This window comes from Urocampus carinirostris, chromosome 13 (assembly GCF_059441175.1).
Source record: "Urocampus carinirostris isolate Australia breed hairy pipefish chromosome 13, RoL_Ucar_1.0, whole genome shotgun sequence".
Taxonomy (NCBI): domain Eukaryota; kingdom Metazoa; phylum Chordata; class Actinopteri; order Syngnathiformes; family Syngnathidae; genus Urocampus; species Urocampus carinirostris.
In genome coordinates, this window is record NC_142361.1 from 35,001,945 (window position 1) to 35,015,613 (window position 13,669).

The 13,669-nt window shown below is 40.8% G+C and overlaps 1 protein-coding gene across 2 annotated transcripts in view; it reads right to left on the reverse strand.

Annotated features, from left to right (window-relative positions):
- vrk2 (VRK serine/threonine kinase 2) overlaps positions 1-8,160 on the reverse strand; it is a 124,019-nt gene extending 115,859 nt beyond the window's left edge. Inside the window, exons 1-2 of one of the 2 annotated variants that reach the window (XM_088350911.1) lie at positions 8,140-8,160; positions 2,468-2,570 (exon numbers count right to left, since the gene is read on the reverse strand). The gene's annotated coding sequence lies outside the window, so the exon portion shown is untranslated. Of the gene's footprint in view, positions 1-2,467; positions 2,571-7,883 lie in introns of both variants that reach the window. The other variant, XM_088350910.1, reaches the window with a different exon arrangement.
- Positions 8,161-13,669: the final 5,509 nt, after the last annotated feature.

Here is a 13,669-nt window from a genome sequence, read left to right on the forward strand (position 1 = left end):
GTGAGAGTATGGTAGTGAGTGTATGAGACTATAGAGGTATGTGTAAGAGAGTATAGAGTGTGTATGAGAGTATAATAGTATGTGTAAGAGTATAGTAGTGTGAATAAGATTAATAGTATCTGTGCATGGGTATGACAATGTCTGCACGAGAGTACAGTTGTGCATACGCGAGAGTGTGATGTTTTATGTGAGAGCAAGTGTAATTTACAGCCGAAAAAGCCTCTCACGGGTGCTTTCTCGAGTGCAGATAAACTGGATTTATGTCCGAGCGAGTTTGTATGTGTGCAGTATCGCTTATAATCTCCTCTCCAGTGCAGTTTTCGCGTGGCCACCGTGCAGAGTATCGAGGGAAAGCCGGACGTGCACGCTCTGAGAGCACGTCATAGTGAATTAGCCTCGGCGTGGCACCGGGTTGGCACACGCGGCAGCCTGCCCTCTGCCCGCCACTGCTGCATATGTGCCCAAAATTAGAATTAATAACCGGCACTGCCAATCATGCTTAAATCACAATAAGTCTGCATTTAGGGGACGCCGAGAGGTCACGGGCATCTCGAGCCAATCTGTGCAACTAATAAGGCAAGTTTGCACAAGTGAGGATGTGTGTGCCGTGATGCCACCTCAACTCATTTTGCCGGTGGAGGTAGCAGCTGCTACGTCGGACCGCAGAGATTTGAAAGCGTTTGCAGCCTGGAAGACAAAAAGCAGGCTACTGTACTTGCATTATCCTCAGATTCAGATCTACTTTATTGTCATTCTTGTACACGCGTATACAGAACGAAATGTCGATACATCTGACCCGCACAGTTTCCTTGTTGTACAGATATAAATAAAATGATGTATTGAGTTGGAGTATTGAAGTACTAATAATATACTAAATAATTATAGCTATGTATAGTATTATACAGTAGTGCAAAGAGTGCAAGAGGAGCAGCTAACCAGATGTGCAAAATGGGCAGTCAGGTAAACAAGTCACTATACAATAACAATAACACTGGAGTACGATAGTGCAGAGGAGAACAGATGTGCAAAATCCACAATTAGATAGCCACTGTGCTTTATTTGTGCATGTGTATTTATCCTCTAAAAACATGCAATTAGAACCATACACAGGGTAGGATATCGAGATCATACTTATATTTTATACCTGCAGTCCAAATTATTAAAATTGGATGATTTAGTAAAAAATGTTCACTGCACAACTGCTATTTAAGATCGACAAAAACATAGTGCCAGAAAACCTCCAAAAAGTATTCATTCGGAAAGAGGGAAATTATAGTTTAAGGGGCTGTGGTAAATTCATAATCCCAAAGGTGAGAACCACCAGGAAAAGTATGTGTGTGTCTGTGTGTGGAGTCAAACTTTGGAACAATTTACAAGACGAGATCAAACAATGTCCAACTATTCGCTTGTTCGATTTTAAATAGAAAAAAACATTCCTGGCGGAATACAGAGATGAAGAAAACGGGGTATGAGTGATACGGGAGATTAGGAATAGTGCGTCTAGAACTATGGTTAACTTTGTGTTATTGTTGCTATTGTTATATCATAATTGTTATTATTAATATTATTACGATTGTTGTTATATCATTGGTGTATTTAATAGGGAAGATGGAGGGGTAGGGAATATAAGCATTTGCTTCTTACTACCCTTCTTCGAACATATTATGTAACATGATCTTGTTGTTGAGTTATTGTTTTTGTTCTGTTTTTATTTTAATGTTCGAATAAAGTTTTCATTCATTCAAAAAATGTTTAAACATGTAGAAAAAGATATATATACAATAATCATCAAAGCATGAGATTTGTATATATATTAAAAAAAAAATACACTATACCTATGCTAATGCTAAATACTCCAGTCCAGTGGTTGTACTCCTAGTAAAACATACATTACATTTTTATATAAATTTGCATAGGTCGTGCAAATCACAAACCAGTATTTGAGAAAAAAATATTGTAAAATAAGTCAAATAAATACAATTTCAAGTAACATATTCTTGTTCTGTTGGCAGTTATTTTTACTGTTTTTGAAATATTATTTTGTTCATTTGGATATCTTTTGATTCTATCATTTTTAACATGAAAAAAAAAGATTCCTTAAAATTTTTCAACCTTTTTTGAGCCACATTTCTTTCATCTGAAAAAATCCCACAAAAGATAGTTTATGCTAGACCGTACAGGCACATTCATTTGGAAAATTTCCCACGACACATTATGACAATTAAATAACTTAAAATAAGGAAATTATCTGTCAATGGCCATTATTACATTATATCAGTTTGCTTCGATTAGATATACCAAATCCTTTAAAAAGGCATTGTCATTTTGCTAAAAAAATAAAAATAAAAAATCATTTTAAATAAACAAAATTATCTGCCTTCAACTATATAGAATTACATTGTTTTACTACCATGGTGGATACAGATTTCTTTAAAAAAAGAAAAGAGGCCCGTATTGGCACCAATACCTAGTATTGGTAGGGTGGATAGGTGGTTGGATCCCTTAACCACTAGGGTCGTCGGAGCACCTTTTCCCGTGGTGTGTCTTGGGCAAGTACAGCGTACCAGCCTCTGTAAATATGACAAGAAAACCTTTTTACATAACAAGAAGCCAAATCAAAAACATTCAGGAAAACATCTCATCTCATCAGCCGTACCGCTTATCCTCATTAGGGTCGCGGGGGGGCTGGAGCCCATCCCAGCCATCTGCGGGCAGTGGGCAGGGGACACCCTGAACTGGTTGCCTGCCAATTGCAGGGCACACAGGGACAGACAACTCATTCGCTCATTCACACCTAGGGACAATTTGGACCGGCCAATTCACCTGAAATGCATGTTTTTGGAACGTGGGAGGAAACCGGAGTGCCCGGAGGAAACCCACGCAAGCACGGGGAGAACATACAAACTCCGCACAGGAAGTCTGGAGCTGGATTTGAACCCGGGACAGGTTCCCATGACATGAACTGTGCCGCACAAGCGCTAACCACTGCGCCGCCGTGCTGCCCCTCAGGAAAACATGTAGTGAAATAAATAATATTGTTATTTTAGCAGATAGATTTGACTTTTTTTTAATTTAAATATATTTTGAATGTTTTTTAATGTATTTATTTGAAAAAAGTAAACGAAAAAACACTACAAATGAGCAAAATATTCTGCCACTGGCCATATTAAATCCCATAGTTTTCCTACCAGTGGAGATAACAATACCTTAAAAAGGCCTGTATTGAAACTGATACATATTATTGGTACATACTGATAAATACCAACACACACCTTTGTGAATACGCGACCTGAAAAAAAAAAACCTTTCCAAACTGCAATTTTTGATTTCGTGCAGTTATAAGAATAAAACTTTTAATATATTTAGTATCTTCAGGGCTGGGTAGGGTTGCATTTTTTGGGGTTTGACGAGCGTCGAAAATATGAGTAATAAGCGAAGGAGGCTAGGAATGCGGCGGAGAGGTCAAAGGAGAGATTGACGGCAGCTATTAAGCCTGGCTCTGCCCCTTTTCTGATTTCTTGACATTGTTGTTGTGTCTTTAGCAGTGGCAGGCTGATCCTTGCACACCTAGGCCTTCAGTAGTGCTACGTCTGAACCGTTCCCACCCTCAATAGCTAGTTCATGGCTATGAACAGGGTTGGGTAGGGTAACTTTAACTGGATTATTCTCAATTACTTTTGGATTACTCCAATACCAAATATGCTAATAAAAGACAAAAGGAACTAAATATGAATAAAATGACTAAATTTTGTGCAGGCTCGGGGAGTAACGGAATACATGGAACGGCAAAAATGATGTTGGCAAGCTGTTTGGATTTATTTTCATTTTGTTTCTGTCGCATTTTATGTTTGTTTTGCCGGCGATCAAAGCCAGGAGAGAAAGCTTACCACGTGTTGTGAGTCATAATTGTATTCATATTTCGTTTATTTTGTCTTTTATTAGCATGGGGCGGCAGTAGCTCAGGAGGTAGAGCGCTCGTCTTGGGATCAAGGGATCCCGGTTCGAATCCCGGCTCGTCCGTGTTACATGCCGAAGTGTCCTTGGGTAAGACACTGAACCCCTAACACCCCCAATAAGCAGGTTAGCGTCTCACATGGCTGCAATACAAGGCCGCTATTGGGAAATGTGGAGCACATTGTAAAGCGCTTTGGGAAGTCATTGACTTGAAAAGCGCTATATAAATGCGGATCATTTCATTTTTTAGGGGCGGCAGTAGCTCAGGAGGTAGAGCGCTCGTCTTGGGATCAAGGGATCCCAGTTCGAATCCTGACTCGTCCGTGTTACATGTCGAAGTATCCTTGGGTAAGACACTGAACCCATAACACCCCCAATAAGCAGGTTAGCGTCTCACATGGCGGCAATACAAGGCCGCTATTGGGAAATGTGGAGCACATTGTAAAGCGCTTTGGGAAGTCATTGACTTGAAAAGCGCTATATAAATGCGGATCATTTCATTATTTAGGGGCGGCAGTAGCTCAGGAGGTAGAGTGCTCGTCTTGGGATCAAGGGATCCCAGTTCGAATCCCGGCTCGTCCGTGTTACATGTCGAAGTATCCTTGGGTAAGACACTGAACCCCTAACACCCCCAATAAGCAGGTTAGCGTCTTACATGGCTGCAATACAAGGCCGCTATTGGGAAATGTGGAGCACATTGTAAAGCGCTTTGGGAAGTCATTGACTTGAAAAGCGCTATATAAATGCGGATCATTTCATTTTTTAGGGGCGGCAGTAGCTCAGGAGGTAGAGCGCTCGTCTTGGGATCAAGGGATCCCAGTTCGAATCCCGGCTCGTCCGTGTTACATGTCGAAGTGTCCTTGGGTAAGACACTGAACCCCTAACACCCCCAATAAGCAGGTTGGCGTCTTACATGGCTGCAATACAAGGCCGCTATTGGGAAATGTGGAGCACATTGTAAAGCGCTTTGGGAAGTCATTGACTTGAAAAGCGCTATATAAATGCAGATCATTTCATTTTACATTTCATATTTGGTATTGGAGTAATCCAAAAGTAATTAAAAGTAATCAAGTTAAAGTCACCCTACCCAACCCTGAGTATCTTATTGGGGTGGTGGGGCTCATCTTTGGAAAATAGTGGGATGGATGAATACCATTTTGCCATTGTTGCTACCACATGCTTGGAAACCCAAAAAACAACAATATGCAAAAAATTAAACACAATTATATTCAAATTTAATATGCAGAATACTATTTTTTTAGCTTTGAGTGAAGGCTTAGAAAGAGTGAGTGATGTAAAAACGTCCCTCGTGATTACCCAGATCCCCTCCGTCTGCATCCCCCCCTTCCAGTTTGCCGTAGCCATAATTCAGCGTCCGCATTAAACGTCGTTTTTAATATGCAGACACATCCCATAATTGCAATCAAAACAAGAAAACAACATATGTCAGCCCCCCGGGGACTGGCAGCGGCGTGTCCTGCAGGTCCCGCAAATGAAGAGTGATGCTTGACAAATCAACGCTAGATTGGTCGCCTAACTGCGCTCTGTAAATCCAGCCAGTATCAATTTACCGTTCGCGGCATCCATTAGAGCTGAGAATTGAAAAACAGGGAATTTGGTGGGAAGGAGACAACAAAAGAAAAATGAAGAGAGATTTTGCATCCTCATCAAAACTTAATGAATACGGTGTTTAATATGGTGTGCTTAAGTAGGGGGTCACTGGCGAGGTTCTTGTGCCCGACGGGTAGGCCTTAAGAACCAAATATAGCTTTGCCGCTAATTCCAGTAATGATTGAATCTAAATAGAATATAATAGAAGAGCTGCAACATTCAGCAAAAAAAAAAGTGGAAAGGCCACCTGCCAACATACCTACCTACCGACATACCGAGTGACCTACCTACGTGCCTACCTACTAACCGACTTAACTACCTACCTACCTATCTACATACCTACCCACCTACCTTTCTACCGACAGACCTACCTACCTACCTTCCGACCTAGCTACCGATCGATCGACCTACCTACCTACCTAGCGTTAGACCTAGCTAACTACCTACTCAGCGACCTACCAACCAACCTTCCTACATACTTACCTTCCGACCTAGCTACCGATCGACCTACCTACCATTAGACATAGCTAACTGCCTACCTAGTGACCTACCAACCAACCTACCTACCTACCTAGAAGAAGGATGCCTCTCGTCTCAATAAACTGGCTAGGAAAGCGAGCTCTGTTGTGGGCAAAGAGCTGGACAGCCTAACAACAGTAGCTGAGAGACGGGCACTGGAAAAGCTGCGGTCAATCATGGACAATCCATCGCATCCACTACACAGCATTATCTTCAGACAGAAGAGCAGTTTCAGCGACCGACTGCTGTCACTGTCTTGTACTACGGACAGACTGAAGAGATCTTTTCTTCCTCATGCCATGAGGCTCTTTAACTCTACCCGGCAGAGTAAAAGCCCACATTAAACCACACCACCTACATTGCATATTACCGAATCTTATTGCAATATGTATTCTGTGTAGCACTATTTAGATATTCCATATAACACGCTACAGTGGGCATTTGCACGTCACATTGGGTATTTGTATATTGTATTCTTTTTGCTTTATTATTGTATTGTTCTCAGCTCAGGGATGCTGCTGGAAATGTAAATTTCCCTTCGGGGAAGAATAAAGTATCTATCTATCTATCTACCTACCTACCTATCTTTGTACCGACAGACCTACCTACCTATCTACCTTCCGACCTAGCTACCTACCTACCTACTATTAAACCTAGCTAACTACCTACCTAGCGATCTACCAACTAGCCTACCTACCTACCTTTCCACCGGCAGACCTAAATACCTATCTACCTTCCGACCTAGCTACCGATCGACCTACCAACCTACAGACCTTCTGACCTAGCTATCGATCGACCTACCTACCTACCTACCTACCTACCCACCTACTCACCTACCATTAGACCTAGCTGACTACCTACCAAGCGACCTACCTACTTACCTACCTTCTGACCTAGCTATCGATCGACCTACCTACCTACCCACCTACTCACCTACCATTAGACCTAGCTGACTACCTACCAAGCGACCTACCTACTTACCTACCTTCTGACCTAGCTATCGATCGACCTACCTACCTACCCACCTACTCACCTACCATTAGACCTAGCTGACTACCTACCAAGCGACCTACCTACTTACCTACCTTCTGACCTAGCTATCGATCGACCTACCTACCTACCCACCTACTCACCTACCATTAGACCTAGCTGACTACCTACCAAGCGACCTACCTACTTACCTACCTTCTGACCAAGCTATCGGTCGACCTACCTACCTACCTACCTACCTACCTTCTGACCTAGCTATCGGTCAACCTACCTACCTACTCACCTACCATTAGACCTAGCTAACTACCTACCTAGCGACCAACCAACCTACCTAACTACCTTCCTTCCTTCCTGCAGGGGACACTGTCATGGTTCTTTTGCCCATCCAGGTGGCCCTAAAAACCACATAAACCCTGAACACCTACAAACCTATATACCTAACTATCTGCCTGCCTGCATACCTGCCTACTCTCTTTCTGATGGATTTTATAGATAGATTTCTAGATGTCTAGATAGATAGATGTCTAGATAGGTAAATGTCTAAATAGATAGATTGATAGATGTCTAAATAGATAGATAGATGTCTAAATAGATAGATAGATGTCTAAATAGATAAATAGATAGATAGATGTCTAAATAGATAGATAGATGTCTAAATAGATAGATAGATGTCTAAATAGATAGATAGATGTCTAAATAGATAGATAGACATAATTTTTAATCTGAATTTTAACCAACATCCTCCTTTTAATATATTTGTGAAAACAGAAATAATTACAATAACTAGTGTAAAAATGGGAACAGTTTACCTGCAATGAGCGACACAACATACACACACCATGTGGTTAGCACTGCTGGTTCTCAACATCTGAGGCAAACTAGCATTTCAGTCCAGTACAACGTCTCGGCAAAACTAACATAAATGGCGACAGAAACAAAACGAAAATAAATCCAAACAGCTTGACAACATCAATGACATTACTGTGTATGTTAAAAGATTTGTCAGTTGTGGTTTTAATGTTGTCAATTAACTTTTTGCGTAGCACCAAAAAGATGGTGGCTTACCGTTAGCAGCGCTAACAATATCCGCCTTCCGGTCATAAAATCAGAGGGGAAGCTAAACCTTATACCATACCAGCAGGTGGCGCTGTTGAACTCGTCATTGCAGGACACTTACACACAAACTATACAAACATATTTCAGCAGGAATTTCAACAAAACAAAACTTATCTATTTTTTTTTGTTTACCTTTATTAATGATTTTATTCTATTTATTGCGAATTTTGAAGAGAATTGTAATCATTCTCACCCTGTACATGATGTTTGGACTGAATGGACGATCACTGTTTTGAAGGAATTTGTAAATCGTAAAATCTATTTTTGCTATAGTATACCTTCTCTTATTTATTTTTTCTTTTGGTATTTTAGAATTTAGGGCTGATTTAAGAAGAAAAACAAAGGCGGGGAAGAAATCTCGATATACGAAAATAGACTTTAGCCTTCAATGTCCTAACTCAGATTCTTATTACTAGTTAAATTCCTAAGATATTTATTTATATCATAATTTTACCGATTAAAGAAAATTAAAAGGCACACGCAGTACTAGTACAATGAGAAATTGCCATTCATAAATCACAAATCCCACCCTGTAATACTTAATATTTACCACTAGATAGCAGCAAAGTCACTTTCAAAAATACGATTTGAAAATTCGGGGCACAATTTTAGTGTCTATACCGATATTACTCACAAAAGGACTCTTATTCCCTCAGCTTTAAATTTGGGTTAAAATTAAATAAAGTATTTATGCAGTAGTTAGAGATATTTGAAACATGAACAGTGTTTTGTATTTTCTAATCATGTACTTGCGTACAGTAATATTGGGTCCTTCCATCCTATTGATTTACGAATTAACTCTACTATAAATATTGGACCTATGTCTAAGTATTATTTTAAATAATAATTTGAGGGGAAATCATGTTTTAACTACAAGTGCCTTAAAAGTAAAATTATTACATATTATTTAAAACTTGAATTCTAGATTTGATATATACCAATTTGACACAGTGTATTATTTGACCTTTAGATGGTGCTGTTCTGTTTAATACAACCAAAAACGAGTCCCTAAGAAACACAAGGAAGAATACAAACTACGGAGACTCATATTTTGACCAAAAGACATTATTTATTTTCTCATTTTTCTTTAGTTGAGGCTCATGATATGTGAAATGAATGCTAATTTCTTGTCCAATGAAAAAAAGGCATGTTTAGAGAACGAATGATTTTTACTTGGAGGTGGAATGTAATACACACTGTCTCTTTATGTTTCAATCACAGGAAATAACAGTTGACCAATTTTACATCACAACATGTAAATCATCGCAATCATAAAAATAGTCAAAAACGTTCGATAAAGTTATGAAAATAGAAAGACTGAACGCTTGAATGTTCTTTTCTTCTATTACTTCTTTCATATGAATAATAGACTATGTATATTTCAATAACTGTTAAAGCATAAGTAAAAAACAAGGCGCTGTTTGCATTTAAATTTCTACCTACCAACCTACCTACATACCCAACTACCTGCCTGCCTCCCAGCCTGTCTGCCTACTTACATGCCTGCTTACTGACCTACCTATCCTTTAAAACTGTGTTTTCATCTATATTTATACCTACCTAATTAGCATCCTCCCTCCCTTACCTACCTACCCGCCTACTTACATACCTACTTACCTACCTGCCTACATTCCAGCCTGCTTACTGACCTACCTATTTATCCTTTAAAACTGTGTTTTCATCTACTTTTATACCTTCCTAATTGGCATCCTCCCTCCCCTAACTACCTACCTACCTACCGACCTACCTCCCAGCCTGTGTGCCTACCTGCCTGTCTGCCTGCCTACCTGCCTACTTACATACCTACTTACCTACCTGCCTACATTCCAGCCTGCTTACTGACCTACCTATCTATCCTTTAAAACTGTGTTTTCATCTACATTTATACCTTCCTAATTGGCATCCTCCCTCCCCTAACTACCTACCTACCTACCTACCTACCCACCTACTGACATACCTACTTACCTACCTACCTACATGCCTGCCTGCTTACTGACCTACCTATTTATCCTTTAAAACTGTGTTTTCATCTACATTTATACCAACCTAACTAGGATCCTCCCTCCTTTACCTACCTAACTACTTGCCTACCTACTTACCTACTTACCCACCTGCCTACATGCCTGCCTGCTTACTGACTTACCTACGTATCTTTTAAAACTGTGTTTTCATTTGTATGTATACCTACCTAATTACCACCCTCCCTTCCAACATGCCTACCTACCTACCTACCTACCTACCTACCTACCTACCAACCTACCAACCTACCTACCCAAATACCTCATTATCCTTAAAATAATTATAAAGGCTCAGTCTATGAATGCATTTATATTTATACCTTCCTATCTACTAGCTACCTACAGACCTAACCATCCTTAAATAATCATTGGAGAAATTCTAAAGAGTAAAGCTATCTTCGCCTTCATATTCCCTATTCACAAACAGAACTAAAACACACTGGCACGCTTCCCTTCTCATCTCCTCCTGGACCGTGCACTTGAGAGTCCCTTATCAATCAAGCCTAATTGGTCTGAGCCTGCAGAAAATGCCACATTAATGTTTTAACAGTTCCCAAAGGAAGGAGGAGGGAGGAACCTTCTATAAAACGTGTTGCTGGCTGTCGACATTTCCTCCAGGGCAGTCTATAAATCTTGCTGGTCTGACATGAAGGAGATCACAGGTGACTTGTTGGCATTATATACCGGCCTCTTATCCTACACTTAAGTCAGATTCTTGGCTGCGTTCACAAAATGGCTGAGAGCTTCTCTTTCTTTCTCGGACCTTCTCATAAATTACAGTCGCCACACATGGAAAAAGCTCGACGGAGCCATCAATCTTGTTCTTGTCCCAATCAAAGTACAGGTCAAGTGAGCTGGTGCCAATCCTGGACTGGTTCCAAGTTGATCCAAGGATGTAGCTCCTTGTCAGTAGAGGGCGCTACATCACCAAACAGACGATCATAGGAAGTAGCTCCCTGTCAGTAGAGGGCACTACGGCACCAATTAAACAATCACAGAAAATTGTTTCTTGTCAGTAGAGGGCGCTACAGCACCAACCAGACAATCATAAGAAGTAGCTCCCTGTCAGTAGAGGGCACTACGGCACCAATTAAATAATCACAGAAAATTGTTTCTGGTCAGTAGAGGGCGCTACAGCACCAATCAGACGATCATAGGAAGTAAGTAGCTCCTTGTCAGTAGAGAGCGCTACAGCACCACACAGACGATCATAGGAAGTAGCTCCATGTCAGTAGAGGGCACTACGGCACCAATTAATGAATCACAGAAAATAGTTTTGTGTTTGTAGAGGGCGCTACAGCACCAAACAGACAATCATAGGAAGTAAGTAGCTCCTTGTCAGTGGAAGGCGAAACAGCACCAACCAGACAATCATAGGAAGTAGCTCCTTGTCAGCAGAGGGCACTACGGCACCAATTAAACAATCACAGAAAATAGTTTCGTGTCAGTAGAGGGCGCTACAGCACCAATCAGACGATCATAGGAAGTAGCTCCTTGTCAGCAGAGGGCACTACGACACCAATTAAACAATCACAGAAAATAGTTTCGTGTCAGTGGAGGGCGCTACAGCACCAACCAGACAATCACAGGAAGTAGCTCCTTGTCAGTAGAGGGCACTACGGCACCAATTAAACAATCACAGAAAATTGTTTCGAGTCAGTAGAGGGCGCTACAGCACCAAACAGACGATCACAGGAAGTAGCTCCTTGTCAGTAAAGCATGAATCAAACAATTACGGGAAGTAGTTCCTTGTCTGTAGAGGGTGCTACAGCACAAATAATACCATTACAGGAAGTAGCTCCTGGTCAATAGAGGGCGGTAAAAAAACAATACAACAATCACAGGAAGTGGCCCCTTGTGAGTCGAAGGCACTATAGCACCAGTCAGGAACTAGCTCATTTTAAGTAGAAAGCATTAAAGGACCGATCACAGAAATCAACTCATTTTCATTAAAGGGCCCTACAGTACTAATCAAACTTTCACAGGAAGTAGATCTTTTTCAGTAAAGGGCGCTACAGCATCAATAATATCATAATTATATCATATTTAATACCTGGTATCGGTATTTGCACATCCGTAGTATTTATTTCAATGTTGTTTTTTCACATTTTAGCATGTAAATTAATACATAGGAATTCAATTCAATTCAATGTCGTATTTCTTAGTTTGTCTGATACATACTGTTACGGCGTGGTACGCCTCCTACCACCAGAGGGCCCCAACTGGGGTTTGGACTGGGCACTGGTGATTTTTACTGAACTCTTTAAAAGGACATTTTGAACATCACCTGTTGTCGGGTCATTTTCATTTCAAAGACCATGCTAGGTTTATCTGTGTTTACGTCTGGTTTCTTTGTTACTTTGTTACTTTGTTACTTTGTTACCATGTCACTTTGTCATTTTGTTACTTTGTGACTCTGTTGTTTTGTCATTTTGTTACTTTGCTCCTGGCATTTTCCATTTCGAGTTTCAGTCTCTGTTTCTGATTTGGACTCAGGTTGTCAGGTTTGTTTTTTTTGTTTCTGGTTTCCTATTAGTGTCATGATTGCCGATTCAAGGCACCTACGACTGCCCAATTGGCGCCAACAGCCCTGAGAGCTGATTGGCTAAGAGACTCTTTTTAAACCCCCGGCTTTCAAGAGAACACCGTCAGATCGTTGCAAACCGATGCTCCCAGCTAGGCAAGCTCACACTTTCAGACATTTTTCCTGCCCTGTTTTCCTCTGCCTGATACCCGTTGTCGACCTGTTTTTGGACCCGATTCTGCCCTGTTCTGCCATCCCAACATCAGACCTGTTTTGCCCCGCTACCTGCCTGACACCTGTTGCTGACCTTGTTTCCGAACTCGATACCGCCCTTGCTCTCCCGTCTCAGCTAACGACTAGTATTCCTGCAAATCTAAGATCATTCTCGCTCGACACGGAAGTGCCACTTCCGCGTTTCCAACCACCTGCTACCCTTGTCCGTCAACCATCGGATCGTGGAAGCAAGCCCTACTCTCCCTCTTTATTTATAACACTGAGTAAATGAGCTCTATTGGGTCCTGTGTCTGTTTCTGGTTCATGACAATGAGGGCATTTTGTTAGTTAGTTTTGTTTGTGCCCACTAGTTTGTTTGTTACTTTAGTCCTGGTTTTGTTAATACAAACCACCATTATTTTGAGCACTCCTGGCCAATGTTCCCTCTAATTTTCCTTACGGGTCTGGGCATCCACACAAAGTCGGTGAGCAACGCTTGAAACAACAGTGAGCAACCATAATCCCAAGTGTGGCAAGATAATTAATGATCAAACATGTCCAAAACTTGACATCAAGTGACATTTTGCTGAGTTTACGGCAATGCGAAATTATTTTTCTCTTTTGAATGAATTGACTCATGTACTATTGCAAAGGTTGTACGGCCTACAAACGTCGTTTGTTCTTACAATTCTTTCACAAGATATCCATTTCTTTTTATTTCCTG